This window comes from Cervus elaphus, chromosome 5, assembly GCF_910594005.1.
Source record: "Cervus elaphus chromosome 5, mCerEla1.1, whole genome shotgun sequence".
Lineage (NCBI taxonomy): Eukaryota > Metazoa > Chordata > Mammalia > Artiodactyla > Cervidae > Cervus > Cervus elaphus.
This window is the reverse complement of record NC_057819.1, coordinates 7,001,045-7,015,539: the sequence shown is the minus strand read 5'-3', so window position 1 is coordinate 7,015,539 and position 14,495 is coordinate 7,001,045. Positions and strand designations below refer to the sequence as shown.

Here is a 14,495-nt window from a genome sequence, read left to right as displayed (position 1 = left end):
GGAGAGAATGCTCAGAATATGTTTACTGAATAAAGGTGTGGATGGAGAAAGAGGAGGAGGAAGGAGAAGGAAGGAAGAAAAGGAAGATCAGTCAGTGGAAAATATGTCCTGGGAAGCTGTAGGTACCGAACACCTATTCAGCAAAAGGTGTCATTCATTTGTGAACCAAGGTGGGAGTATAACCCAGTCCCACCATCTGGAAAGCTTCTCAGTAAATATATACCCTTCCCCCGGGCTTCGCTAGTGGCTCAGTGGTAAAGAATCCACCTGCCAATGCAGGAGATGCAGGTTTAATCCCTGACTCAGGAAGATCCCGTGGAGAAGGAAATGGCAACCCACTCCAGTACTCTTGCCTGGAAAATCCCGTGGGCAGGGCAGTCTGGTGGGCTACGGTCCCTGGGATCTCAAGGAGTCAGACGCGACTTAGCAACTCAAGCAACAGACCACACTTACCCCACCCTCCACCCCAGGGCACACATTGCTTCTTTCCATCGGCTCTCCTCTGAGATCTATCAGGTCACTTTCTCTTGGAATGACAAAGCAATAATAAAAGAAAAAAAAAAAAACTTTTCCTTGAACTAGTCCAAAGCCTTAGTTGATTCTCGCTGCTTCCTTCTCTCCCCCAGCGAGGAGGAGGGAAGGCTCTCATTCAGAACACTCATTTTCCTGAGTGGGTTCCGATCAAGGACAGAACATTAGGGGTTTTTTTTTTCCCCCCTTTAAGAGAACATAGCGCTCCTTTTAGAATTCATTGGGACATTTTGGAACACAAACAACAACCGCAGAAGGCGCTCGTGTGGTGATAATTTAATGTAATTCTGATGTCAGTGACACGCCATGATGGACTAGTCAGCTTCTAGTCGGGGGCAGTTTCTTTTGTCTTGCCTGGGAGAGTGGGTACCCACACCCTCGTACACCAGCCCTGCGCCCTCCCCCACATTTCCTCTCTCCCCACCCCCTTTCTCACCATGGTTTTCTGACTCCAGTCCAAAGGACTACTGAGGAGGCAAAGGAAGTTGGACTTTTTTCCAAGTGTCTAATCAGAAGAGAGAATATACAAGCCAAAACTAACCCACACGCATTTTTAGCTTCAGCCTGGAAATATTTTACATTTTTAATCAATTAGTCCAACATTTAACAGGGAAGACGTCTGTAGGAAAGATCCCAAGTTCAGGGATCCCTAGAGAAATCAGAAGACTTGACAATCCAGGGCCCACATTACCAAATTGTGAATAGCCGATCATGCCCCTTAATTTGGCACGGGTTGTCCCATAAGATGCCACTGTCCCTGCTGTCCACTCATTCGCAATTTCTCTCAGTTTTCATAGGCGTCTGCCCTTATGAATCCTGCCCTTAAGCTTTATTGTCTCCCAAGCTCTGGTCTCCCCGCATAGATTTGCCTGGGTTTCTCCATTTCTTGGGCTTCCTTGGTGGCTCAGATGGTAAAGAATCTGCCTGCAATGCAGGAGACCCGAGTTCCATCCCTAGGTCAGGAAGATCCCTTGGAGAAGGGAATGGCAACCCACTCCAGTGTTCTTGCCTGGAGAATCCCATGGACAGAGGAGCCTGGCCGGCTTCAGTCCATGAGATTGTAAAAAGTTGGACACAACTGAGCGACTAACACTTTCACTTTTCTTTCTCCATTTCTTGGAGAAGAGAACCACAGAGGCCAACAGGATCTGTACTGTTGTGATGGAAATTTCCACCCCATGAAAGGAAACACTAGTTCAAAGATTGATTTTTTTTTTTTCCATTCAAGAGGTTTCTCTACAGTCAACTTTCAGTCCTGCCAAGGCATTTCATTGATGGAGTCTGTTGGAATGAGATTGTGCTGTGAGTTGCCTTGGCCAAATCCTTTGCTGTTTCCCTGAAGAGCAATGCCGTCCGGAAACAAAGCTGTGGACGAGAATGTAACCCAACCCCCCTCCTGCTCTAGATTCTGGGCCCAGAAGATAAAGTCTAATTTTTAAAAATTTAGGTGTTTTTTTTTTTATTTGGACCATTTTTTAAAGTCATTATTGAATTTGTTACAGTGTTGCTTGTGTTTTATGTTTTGGTTTTTTTTTTGGCCACAAGGCATACAGGATCTTACCTCCTCAACCAGGGATCGAACCCACAACCCCTGTATCGGGAGGCAGAGTCTTAACCACTGGACCAGCAGGGGAGTCCCCAGAAGATAAAGTCTAAAGGAAGGAAGACCCACTCTGCCTACCTACCCATCCTGATGTGTCGCGGGGTCTACACAAGTACCACGGCCACGCGTGTTCAGCTGCTTCAGTCCCGTCTGACTCTTTGCGACCCCACGGACTGTAGCCCACCGGGCTCCACTGTCCTTGGGATTCTCCAGGCAAGAATACTGAAGTGGGTTGCCACTTCCTCCTCCAGGGTATCGTCCTGACCCAGGGATCAAACCTGCATCTTCCGTGTCTCCTGCATTGCAGGCGGATTCTTTACCACTGAGCCACCGGGGAAGCCCTCTCTAGTGCTGCAGCCATAGTTCTAGAAAATAGTTCTTTAGCCTCAAAATAATTCAAGTGATTCAGACCAGGGTTTTTTTTTTTTTTCCCATCAAGATCCAGTGGATATTGGAGAAGGCGATGGTCAGCCCAGGGGGCTTCTGAGCTTCGCATCACATTCAGGCATTCATCAAATATTCATCAAAAACTACTTTGTGACAGACAGACAGAGGGGAGCAAAAGTGGACAGAGGCAGTGTCCTCAGAGAGAAAGTCAGACATGGACGAGAGAGGGGAAGGGCTTGGGGCCGCGACTTAGTGAGCCAGAGATTCCAGCCTGGGCTTGGTGCTGTCCTGATTAAGTGATCAAATCCAAAGGACAGATGGAAACTAACGAGGTGAAGGAGAGAGGAGCTTCAGAGAAAGAGGACGATGCATGCATTCCACAGCCCAGGATGGAGGGAACGTGTGCGGTGTCAGGAATTAGAAGCAGGTCAGTGACTGAGATAAAATAGGGAAATGGGAAGGTTTCAGGCCATGCAGGGCTTTTTGGATCATGGTATGGGCCCTGGGGCTTACCCTAAGAAAAAGTGAAAGGTTTCATAGCCCCATGGAGTCAGCCAGAAAAGCCTATTTATGTCATCTTTCATGATACGTTCTCACTGAAATAACAGATCTATAGTTAAAAACAGCTGGAAAAATCATTGCTTCAGCCACTGCTTTTATTTTTGTAATTAATTTTATTGGAGTACAGTTGCTTTATAACATGTGTTAGTTTCTACTGAACAGCAAAGTGAATCAGCCCTTCATGTACACACATCCCCTCCCTTGGGTTTCCTTGCCATTCAGGTCAGTACAATTCGTTGAGCAGAGTTCCCTGCCGTAGGTCCTCATTAGTTATCTCTTTTATACATAGTGTCAATAGTGTATATATGTCAGTCCCAATTTCCCAGTTCCTCTCACCCTCCTTCCCCCTTGGCATCCATGTATTTGTTCTCTGTATCTGTTTCTCTATTTCTGCTTTGCAAATATCATCTATAGCATTTTTAGATCCCATATATATGTATCAATATATGATATTCATTTTTCTTTTTCTGACTTATTTCACTCTGTATGATACTCCCTAGGTCCATCCATGTCTCTGTAAATGACCCAGTGTCATTCCTTTTTATGGCTGAGTAATATTCCCTTGAATATATATATGTATGTATGTATATATATATGTATGTATGTATACACACACACACACACACACACACACACTACATCTTCTTTATTCACTCTTCTGTTGATGGGCATTTAGGTTGCTTCCATGTCCTGGCTACTGTAAATAGTGCCGCAGTGAGCACTGGAATGGATGTATCTTTTCAGCTGGATTCCTGGTAGCTCAGCAGTAGAGGACTTGCATGCCAGTGTAGGAGACGTACGCTCGACCCCTGGGTTGGGAAGATCCCCTGCCACTGGAGAAGGAGATGGCAAGCCACTCCAGTATTCTTGCCTGGGAAAGCCCATGGACAGAGGAGCCTGGCGGGCTGCAGTCCACGGGGTCACAAGAGTCAGACAGGATTTAGTGACTATACAACAACAGTAGCAATCTTTCTAGCCACCGCTTTTAGAGATGAGGAAACTGGGGCTTAGAATGGGGTCCAGTTCGGCACAGCCTGAGAATATAGGGGGCTTCAAAGCAGATGGTACCCCTGGAAAGAGAGAGGGAGGTGGCAGGCAGGATGCTGCAGTAGCAACTAGAGATGCAAGGAAAGGCGAATACAATCCCTGGAGAGTAAGCCTGCCCACTGTGGTCAAATGTCAGGGTAAGATTAGAGCAGGAAGCTGGAACCCGGTCTTGGAGTCAGCACTCTGGTCCTTAGGGCATGGACTGGCAAGACTCAGCAGGACTGACAAGCCCTGGGCTGAGACTGGAGCGGAGGCAGAAACCCTCTTACCAGAACCAAAGCCCAGTATCAGTTACTTGGGCGTCCAGGTGTGTCCTCAGTCCCAGAGTTGGGGCCGGCTGAGGGTCTGTAAGCCCCTCCCACCAGTGGTCAGAATGACTTGCAGTAAATCGTGTGGCTGCGATGAGGCTCAATTTGTCCACACAACCCTCTCCTTGATTCTCAGTTTGTTTTTAAAGCAAAATAGCTGTTTCATCACGGGGTAATTGTCTTTCACTTATCATTGGATGAGAACAGCAGAAACCTGATACGAGGAAGCTAGGAAATGGACTGACTTCCTGGCTGCAGGCACGGGCTGGATGGCCCTGGGCATGTCTCTTTACCTTGCTGGGGATCAGCTTTCCCATCTGTGGAGTGGAAACAGTGATGCTTTCCACTTTATCTTGAGCTTCATGGCCAATGTCATAACACAGGTGGTCTGTATCTGTTTAGAGGATCTGGGGCTTCCCTGGTGGCTCAGACGATAAACAACCCGCCTGCCAATGCAGGAGACCCAGGTTCGATCCCTGGGTCAGGAAAATCCTCTGGAGAAGGGAATGGCAGCCCACTCCAGTATTCTTGCCTGAGAAATCCCATGGACAGAGGAACCTGGAGACACTATAGTCCCTGGGGTCGGGAAAGAGTTAGACACGACTTAGCAACTAAACAGCAAAACAAGACCACAACCAACTGAAAGGGACGGACACCAGCACCCCAAAATGCACGCACTGTACACCATGGGGCATATAATTTAGTTGGTTCACAGACCACGTTCCCCCAAATCCTATCCCTGCATCCCAGGTTAGGAACTCCTATTGACTTTTTCTTTATTTTCTTCCCTGAGAACGGAACTTCAACTTTCTTTTCTCTCCTTAGCACCCAGCACACAGCTGGGCTCAAAGTTTCTAAATTAGAAAGGATTGAATAATTGGGACAATAGCTGGGATTGGACCCATGTGACAAGTCCAGTGTGGTGCAAAAGCCCAGAGGCAAGACAGGGGCTACCCAGTGCTGTTCTCCGCCCACAAGTTGCTTGGAATTCAATTGTATTCACAGTATTATTGTCAGAACCAAAAAAGAAACTGCAAGAGAAATTGCTGACTTTGGGGTTGTTGGGGGTGGGGGGCGGCGGTCAGTAAGTCCTGAAGCACTGAAGGAGGAGGAAGTTGTAAAGTCTGAAGGTTGAGAAAGAGGCTTTGGAATCACCTATATTTGCCACTTAGCTGTGTGTCCTTGGGCAGGTCACTTCACCTCTCTGAGGCCATCCGAAAAACGGAAGCAGTGACAGAGCTGTTTTGAGGATGAAATGTGCTGACACACACGAAGTACTTAGTACAGGGCCTGGCACTCAGGAAAGAGACGTAATTGTTGGCTTTTCTTAGCCATGCACATGGAGACCCGTTTGCCCAGACATGCGGCAGGATTCAAGGTTATGGATTCCGTGGTGGAAGAGAAGAGAGAGGTAAAATGTGGAACCACACAAAAAGCAGGAATATCGCTGGGAAGATGACATATGAGAATTTGCTGGCTGGAGCTCACAGGGAATTTCAGGGAGGAAGCAGCTTGCCCAGAGGAGAAGTGTGAACAGACAGTAACACCTTGTTTTTATAAAAAACCTCAACAAAGGGAGCTGGGAGCCAAAGGCCCAGATTTGGAGCAGAGGGAAAGGAGAGTGGGCAGCTTACAGACAGAAAGAGACAGAGGCGAGGTAAAAGTAGAACACAGAATCATGATTCGGGGGAGAAAGATAGGGGTTGGTTGGAAATCGAACTCTTAACATAGATGAACAAAATCATTTGCCCAGAGGTCACGAGTCTTTATCCTGGTCCCACTGCTCTCTCAGTATTTTGCTGTAAACCCATTGGCCGGTCATCTGGAAGAGGAAGTGTTTGAAGTAGGTCATCCCCAAGGTTATTTTGCTAGATTTTCCCAAATCTAGCCATCCAGGACTAATTCTGACAGTGTAGGCAGGATCGAGGCAGGATCTATTGACCTCAGGCTCCCAGGGATGGTGGATACAGAGTTGGGACGAGATGCAGACAGCTGAGGGCCCGGGGATGTGCAGGAGGAGGGTGTGGGCTTGGATCCCGACTCTGTCGCCGGCCAGCTATGTGGCTTCACTGTCGGAACCTCAGTTTCCTCCACTGTGAAATATTTCATCGGCTCGCAGATGACATTTTTAAAATTAATTTTTATTGAAATATAGTTGCTTTACAATATTGTGTTAGTTTCTGCTGGATAGCAAAGTAACTGATGTATAAATATATATATGCACACACACATGTATGTATAAATAAACACACACTCTCTGTTTTAGATTCTTTTCCCATACAGGTCATTACAGAGTATTGAGTAGAGTCCCGTGAGCTGTAGAGTACATGTTAGCTATCTATTTATATATAGTATCTCAGCTGATGGCTCAATGAGTAAAGAATTGGCCTACAATACAGGAGACACAGGAGGCCCGGGTTCAATCCCTGAGTCAGGAAATCCTCTGGAGGAGGAGGTAGTGTGTGTATCTCCCAATTCATATCTCCCAATCTCCCAATCAATTCATCCCACCTCCCCGTCAGCCCCTGGGTAACACAAGTGAGTTTTCTACATCTGTGACTCTGTCCTTAGTCGTTCAGTCATGTCCGACTCTTTGTGACCCCGTGGACTGTGGCCCACCAGGCTCCTCTGTCCATGGGATTCTCCAGGCAAGAACACTGGAGTGGGTTGCCATTTCCTGCTCCAGGGGATCTTCCCAACGCAGGGATGGAATCCAGGTCTCCAGCATTGCAGGCGGATTCTTTACTGCCTGAGCCACCAGGGAAGGCCAAGAATACTGGAGTGGGGAGCCTATCGCTTCTCCAGGGGATCTTCCCAACCCAGGGATCACCGTGTCCAACCCTTTGAGACCCTATGGACTGTAGCCCACTAGGCTCCTCTGTCCATGGAATTCTCCAGGCAAGAATACTAGAGTGGGTTGCCATTCCTTTCCCCAGGGGATCTTCCCAACCCAGGGACTGAACCCGGGTCTCCTGCGTTGCAGGCAAATTCTTTACCAACTGAGTCTCCAGGGAAGCCCAAATTGACTCCAAGATACCTGATATTTTATGGGCCACTCAGGAATTTTAAAACATCATCAATGGGCCTATGACATGCTGTGTGTCTATTTCAGAAATGTGTTTCATATCAGAGATGTTAAAATGTTAAGTAATGTGGACCTGAGAATCAGTGAAATGTGGTAAATTCCCACTTCATGGGGTTGCATGGGTGATAAATGAGATGACATGTTTAGAGAATCTGACATATAAGTCCTGCAAGTGAGTGACTAGGTATAAGCTAGGCAGGCCCTCGGTACATGCTTATTGAGCTAAAGAAATGGTTACTATAAAGGAGGAGAGCAAAATGTTTCAAAAGAATCGTTTCTCAGAACCGAACTTCCATCAATTTCTACATGCGTGGTATTTGGTGAGAACTGAATTTCATATATGTAAATAGCTGTTATAATTTTTTTAAAAAAATTAATTGGAATGTGAGATCATTTGCATGGCTCGATTTTAAATTATTTCAAATTGGAAAGTTAAATGAGATCATTGTATGGTTGGATTTTGGCCGAGGACACAGTTTCGCATTCTCTTGGTAAGGCCTTGGTTTTCTCTTCCTTTACCTGGAAGCCTTTCTTGACGGACTACTCCCACCGTCTTGCTTTGGTGAACCAGAAAGGCAAACTGGCCCCCGATGGAGACACAGAAAGAGATGAAAGGAACGAAGAGAAGGAGAGAGTCCATCCAAAAGGGAATCAGAGAGCAAAGCTGTAAGAGGCAGGGAGAAATGAAAGAATCAAAAGGAATTCCTTGTGCATTTCACAGCCTGAAGGTTAGGCCCGGGAGCCGTATTGGGCTTTGGGATAAATTTTCAATCCCAGGGCCTCATCAGGGATCACCTTCAACGCGTTGGCCTCTAGAAAGAAGGGCCATTTGGCAGCTGGCAGTGAGCGAGGATCTGAGAAGGGTGGAGGGCATCTTGTCTGATTAGCTGGACCTTATCTGCAGAGCCTGATGCCACGACGCGAGTGAGCTTTGCTAGGCATCGAACCATCCCAACTTCTCCCTGACACCAGCAAAGCTGAGGTCCTGGCTTCTGCTTATCAAGTGACAGGAGTCCTTGGTGAAGCCACGGAAATTGGACTTGAGTGATTCCCATCTTTCTCCCTCTGCCCGGCCTGGAGCGCTCTGATCAGGCAGCGAGTTAAAGGCACACACTTCCTTTCAGGAGCAATGCCTGGGGAGCAGGAAACAGGGAGCCAGGGCGAGCCGGGGCCTGGGCTGCGGGATCCGCTGGTGGAGGGGCCGGGATGCAACCCAGTGCTTTTGGCCACAACAGTCTGTCCTTGGAGTCATCTTAGAATTTATCCCGAGAAAGCACTCTCAGGATTTTGACCTCTGACCTATCCCCAAGCTGCTGGCTGTTTCCTTTATTGTTCTGAATAATGATCCGGGAGGTAGATGCATTGTCCTTAATGCAAATAGAAACTGACCACAATAATAATAATAATAATAATAGTGGTTGCCATAACTTACCAGACACTGTGCTACTCATTTTCCTGAAATTCACACAACCACCCCATGAGGCGGTTTCCATCATTGTCCCCAGTGTGCAAATGAGAATACTGAGGCTTCAAGAGGAAAGGTTACTTGCTCAAGGGCATGCAACTAGGAGGTGAGTGACAGGCTTTGTCCCGGACCCCAGGTATCTGGTGTCAGAGCCAGAGCTCTTAACCACTGGACTCTCCTGCCTGCCCAGAGGGGTAAAGGGGTGGAATCAGAATTTGAACCCAGGGCTCCCAGCTCTTGGCTCTTTTGACTAATGAGGATTATGTTGTTGTTATTGTTGTTGTTTAGTTGCTAAATTGTGTCTGACTCTTTGCGACCCTGTGGACTGTAGCCCTCCAGGCTCCTCTGTCTATGGAATTCTCCAGGCAAGAATACTACAGTGGGTTGCCATTTCCTTCTCCAGGGGGTCTTCCCAACCTAGGGACTGAACTTGTGTCTCCTGCCTTGGCAAACTGTTTACGGCTGAGCCACCGGAAAGCCCTGATGAGGATCCTAGTAGCTCATTCATTATTATCTCATTTACTCTAGTCAACAGTCTCGTGAACTGATGTCACAACCTGCATCACCGAGGGTCACACCACTAGGCAACAGCAGGCTGGGACTCAAAATCTCTCCATTCTTGCCTCCCCAGCTACCACGGGGATGTTTTAAAACCTAACCTGATTGTATCAACCCTCCACTCACAACCCTCCTTGAAACCTAACCCAAACTCCTCTGGGACTTCAAAGCATGCAGGATCCCGCCCCTGCTCACGTCTCCATCTGCATTGCTAACATCGTCCCTTCACACTGGCTCCTCCCACCACAGGGCCTTTGCACCTGCTATTCTCTCTCCCTCAACATTCCCTTCATATGCTCCTCCCTGCCTCTTGACCTTGTTAACTTCTCCTTCAGCCCTCAGCCTGTCATTTCCACAGAGCACTCTCTTTCTCTCTTTTTTAAAGTCTACTGAATTTGTTACAGTATTGCTTCTGGCTTATGTTTTGGTTTTTTGGCTGTGAGCCATGTGGGATCTTAACTCCGTGACCAGGGATCTAACCTGCATCCCCTGCATTGAAAGGCTAAGACAACCTTTCAATGGACCTCCAGGGCAGTCCCAGGCTCTCTCTCTTCCTCTGGGGTATCCATCCTTTTGTGATTCCACTTGAATGACATTATTATTTGATTATGGAATTAGTTAAGTCCCCACCCATACAATCCCTATCTGTATGCACCTGACCTTGTCCTCTTGCCTTTCTGGGCCTCACTCTCCTCATCTGTAAAATGGGTGACAAGCCTCCAGGGCTGGTCTGAGATGAGCTCCTGGGGCCCCAAGTGGGCCAGGCAAGTGTGCTTCCATGGAAGTCCCTTCTCCAAGGGGTTTCCACTTATACTTCCAATAGAACAGCTTCTGAAATCCCTTTGCCACCTGCTGCAATAGGAAGTGAGGAGCCTGGCTTTTTCTCATAAAGAGGTGAATTGAATCCCGAACTCGGGAGGCGTCCTGAGACCAGTGAGGACAAAAAGTGAACACCGATGTTCATTTCATTGCACCTTCAGCAAACAGCTCCTGGAGACCAGTCAGTCTCCTGGGTGCTCGGGCGCAGAGGTCACTTAGACATGTTCCTTGCCTTTTATGAACACACAGTTGAGAAAGGAAACGGATGCAAAGATATAAACAACCATCAAGTAGGAGAGGAAACTGAGGTCTCCCCTTTGTGGAGGGGTTGTATGTTTCAGGCAGTGCTAAGCACTTTGTAAATTTCATTTCATTGTCCCTTTTCAACGCCAACGAAAGCCCTCTGAAGTGCTAGTCATATCCCCATTTCACAGATGCAGCAACTGAGGCTCAAAGTGGTGAAGTAAGTGTCCAGGCCCCACGAAGAACCGTGAACTTTGCTCTGTTTCTTTGCAAGGATGATCCCCTGGCTGCAGCCAGACGTCTCACATGTCTTGATGGAGGCAGCATGCTGTAGTATTGGAAAGTCCCGGGTTCAAGCCCAGGTTCTGGCACCAACAAGCACATGACTTTTCTCAGCCCCACTTCCCTCTGCTGACAGAGTGGGGATCCCATCACCTTCCTCTCAGGGTGGTTTGAATGTTTCAGTGAAGCAAATGTTGTGAATGTTCCCAGTTCTTCTTCATAGAAGATGCTAAAAAAATACAGGTTTTCCTCGTTCCTGGCAAACATCAGCAGGAAGGTAGGTAGGATGTAAATAGAATGGAAACATAATGGAAATGCAAGCAAGACAGAGTCCTCTGTGCGTTTCTTTTTTTTTTTTTTTTTTGCAAAATCTGTTCTATATATGGCTTGTTTGAAAGAATTAAGCAATTAGAACTCATCATTGAGCAGATGACATGCTGCTTTGCTTTCCGTATGAACTCTTGTCTCCCGTGTCAAGGACTGTTCTCTCGTGAATCCATCTTCTGAGCTCAGGGAACCTACGTAAGCCAGGTATTCTGCCGCTTTCTAAAAGCGTTTTTTCTTAATCGGATGCCGTGAGAAAAACCAACAGAAAGAATGAAGCAGAAGCCCAAGGGGAACTCATTAAAGCTTCTGGCTGCGGGAATAGGGCAGATTTGGCCTTGGCAGTGAAGAGGGCCGCGCAGTGCCCAGTGACAGCAATGATAATAACGAGAATGGTGTCCGATCACCAGGGTACCGGGCAGGTGACGAGGAGGCGGTGGTGGTGATGCCAGTGAGCGCTGATGGTAGAATGAAGCCTCGCAGTGAGTGGGAAGTGCGCAAATGCCGGCGTCTAACAGCTCTCGCGAGAACCCCGGGCCCACCAACCTACTCACTGTGGGACTGCGCGCAGGTGGCTCCAGCTTTCTGGGCCACGGATGCCATATCTGCCAAGAGGAAATCTTCATCCATTCATTCGTTCACTCAACAAATATTTACTGATCACCTGCTGGTGCCAGGTATGTTCTACAATACAGGGGCTGCAGTGCTGATCAAGACTAGCAAGCCCCACCAGTGGAGCTGATATTGGCATAGAATCCTGAGTCAGAGGCAGTATTAATAACGAACCTTCATTGACTCTGAGCTCCTCAATCCCCCTGCATCCCTTGGAGGTAGATAGAGCAGCTGTTGCATCTCCACTGTAGAGACGAAGAAAGTGAGCACCCAGGAGCACCCCAGGCCTTAGGGCATGGACCTCCCGGCTTTTTCCACTCTACCAGCTGTCTTGGGGGAGCCAGATCTTACTGCCAGGTGAGTTCATGGGACAGGCTTCTTCCTCAACCGGGAACTCATCCCTGGGATGGATGCAACCCTACGTAGCAAGTGCAGAACCTGTCACTGTCATCCCACAATCCTCTGCCTCTCTCTCCCCCGTCAGGTTTGGAGCTGTTCCAGAGCGGGGGCTCTTGTATCTCCAGGGCTTAGTGTGGAGTCTGGCAGCCAGCAAGTGCTTGGGGGAATATACGTGGAAATGAAAGAAGGGATGAAAGAGGAAGGAAGGAAGAGAGGGAAGGGGAGAAGGAAAAAAGAGGGAAGAGGAATTTCTGGCTTATATCATGCAATAAATATTAGACTGATGGATAGATGACTAGATGGATGGAGAGAGAAAAGAAAGGCAGGGTGGATGGATGGATGGGAGGAAGGGAAGCAGGATGGATGGATGGGTGAATAGGTAGATGGATACATATTTGGATGTACGGAGGGATGGCAGGATGAATGGACAGAAGGGTGGAAGAGAGGCTGGCTGGCTGGCTGGCTGGCTGGATGGATGGATGGATGGGAGGTAGGGTGAATGATGGATGAAAGAAGAAAGAGAGGTAAGAAAAGAAGGGGAAGATAAAAGGAGGAGGAATGGAAAGAGAAAGGAATAGGCAAACTTCCTGAAGAAGTGTCCATGAACGTTGAACAAATAAAAAGAATGAAATGCAGCTCAGATCCCCCCTCTCACTCCCACAGCTTACCCCCTGCCCTTGTCCATCTGATTCTCCCCACAGCCTTCAAGGCCCAATTAAATCTCCCCTCTGCTGTCTGCCCCAGCCCACAGAGACGGGTCTTTTTTCTCACACGGTGTGTTCCCGTTATCTAATTGCCAATTAGCATCTCGGTTACACAACTCTCCCTTCCCATGATTGAAACTGACCGGAGCGCTTGTTAGCGTCAGGCCGTGGTTAAATCACTGGGCTGTAGGAGGAAGATTGGCTGGGAGCATCCTGGTCTTCCACTTCCTAACAACATGACATCGTGTTAGTCCAGTGTCTGGAGGCTCCACGGTCCTGTGCGTGCAGTAGAGACGCTGCCCCTGCCCTGTAGAGGTGTTTAGGAAGACTTCCCGTGCAAAAGCATGCAGCGAGCTTACGTGAGATTTGGGGCATACAAGCCCTCACTCGGGCTAGTGACGCCCAGCGTTATTGTGATCTGTGAACGTCTTTTGTACCCTACAACACTGTGAGCTTTTAAAAAATGACTACTCCTCCCATCTCTCCTCCCCCGGATACACACACACTCACCACCACCCCCCCCCACCACACACACACACATAAAACCACACCCCCCCACCACCACCAACCCCTAGCAGAGGGCTAAGAATCCAGAATACTTTTTGGTTGATGTCTTCTTGGACCCAAAGTCCAGGAAGTTTCATTTCAAAAGATCTGTGTTAAGTGAGTTTTGATTTGCCAGCTGTTTTATCCAGGCCAACTTTTCAGAAGTAAGTTTATTGCAGGAAGAAAAGAAAAATCAGTGTGTGTTCTCAACAAACCTGTGGGCCCTCTGATGCTCTTGGGTAATCAGTAGGTGAGGATAGGATTTCCCAGAACATGGGCCCAGAACCCCTTCCATCAGAACTTCCTAGATCAGAAACTCTTAATCTCAGGGCCTGGGGATCTTCATTTTAACCAGTTCCTTGGAGGATTCTAATGCATGCTTGCATAGGGAACTACTGCCCTGCACAGCTTTGTAGAAACCTAGAGTTCAGAGCTTGGGGGCCTTTTGAGAGTTTCTCAGACTTAAGAGCTTCTAATCCAACTTCCTCACTTTACAGACTGGGGAAAGTAAGGCCCAGAGAGGGTAAGCAACCTATGCAAGGCCACACAGCAGGTCAGTGACAGGTCCAGGACACAGACCAAGGGTCCTGTTCTCACTGTTCCACTCACTTCCCTCCTTTGCTCCACTTACCACTTCCTCTGTAAGGAGTCCTTGCCTGTTCAAGGGAGGAAGTAAATTAGCATTTATTGAACCTTTACTGTACACCAGGCACTTGATACAGGACCTTCCGGCAATCCTAAGGGCTCTGTATCATCACGCCCGTCATTCTAGAGAAGGAAGCTGTGAATCGGAAAGAAACAATATTTGCAGAGAAACAAAACCTGCTGGTATATGAGAACAATTCCAATATTCCAGGAGAAATTGAGGGGAGCCCTTTCATCATCCATGTGGTGAAAACGATTTTAAAATGGCTTAATATGAAAAAATCCATTTTTTTCATTCATGTAAACAGAACATACTACCTATTGGAACCCAGTAGGAATCCCTAATAACACTGGCCCATGACACGTTGTGGCTGTT

At 47.8% G+C, this 14,495-nt stretch overlaps 1 protein-coding gene across 3 annotated transcripts in view; it reads left to right on the top strand.

Annotated features, from left to right (window-relative positions):
• The window catches only part of SEZ6L (seizure related 6 homolog like), a 187,569-nt gene that overhangs the window by 39,556 nt on the left and 133,518 nt on the right, over positions 1 to 14,495 (top strand). The window lies entirely within an intron of this gene.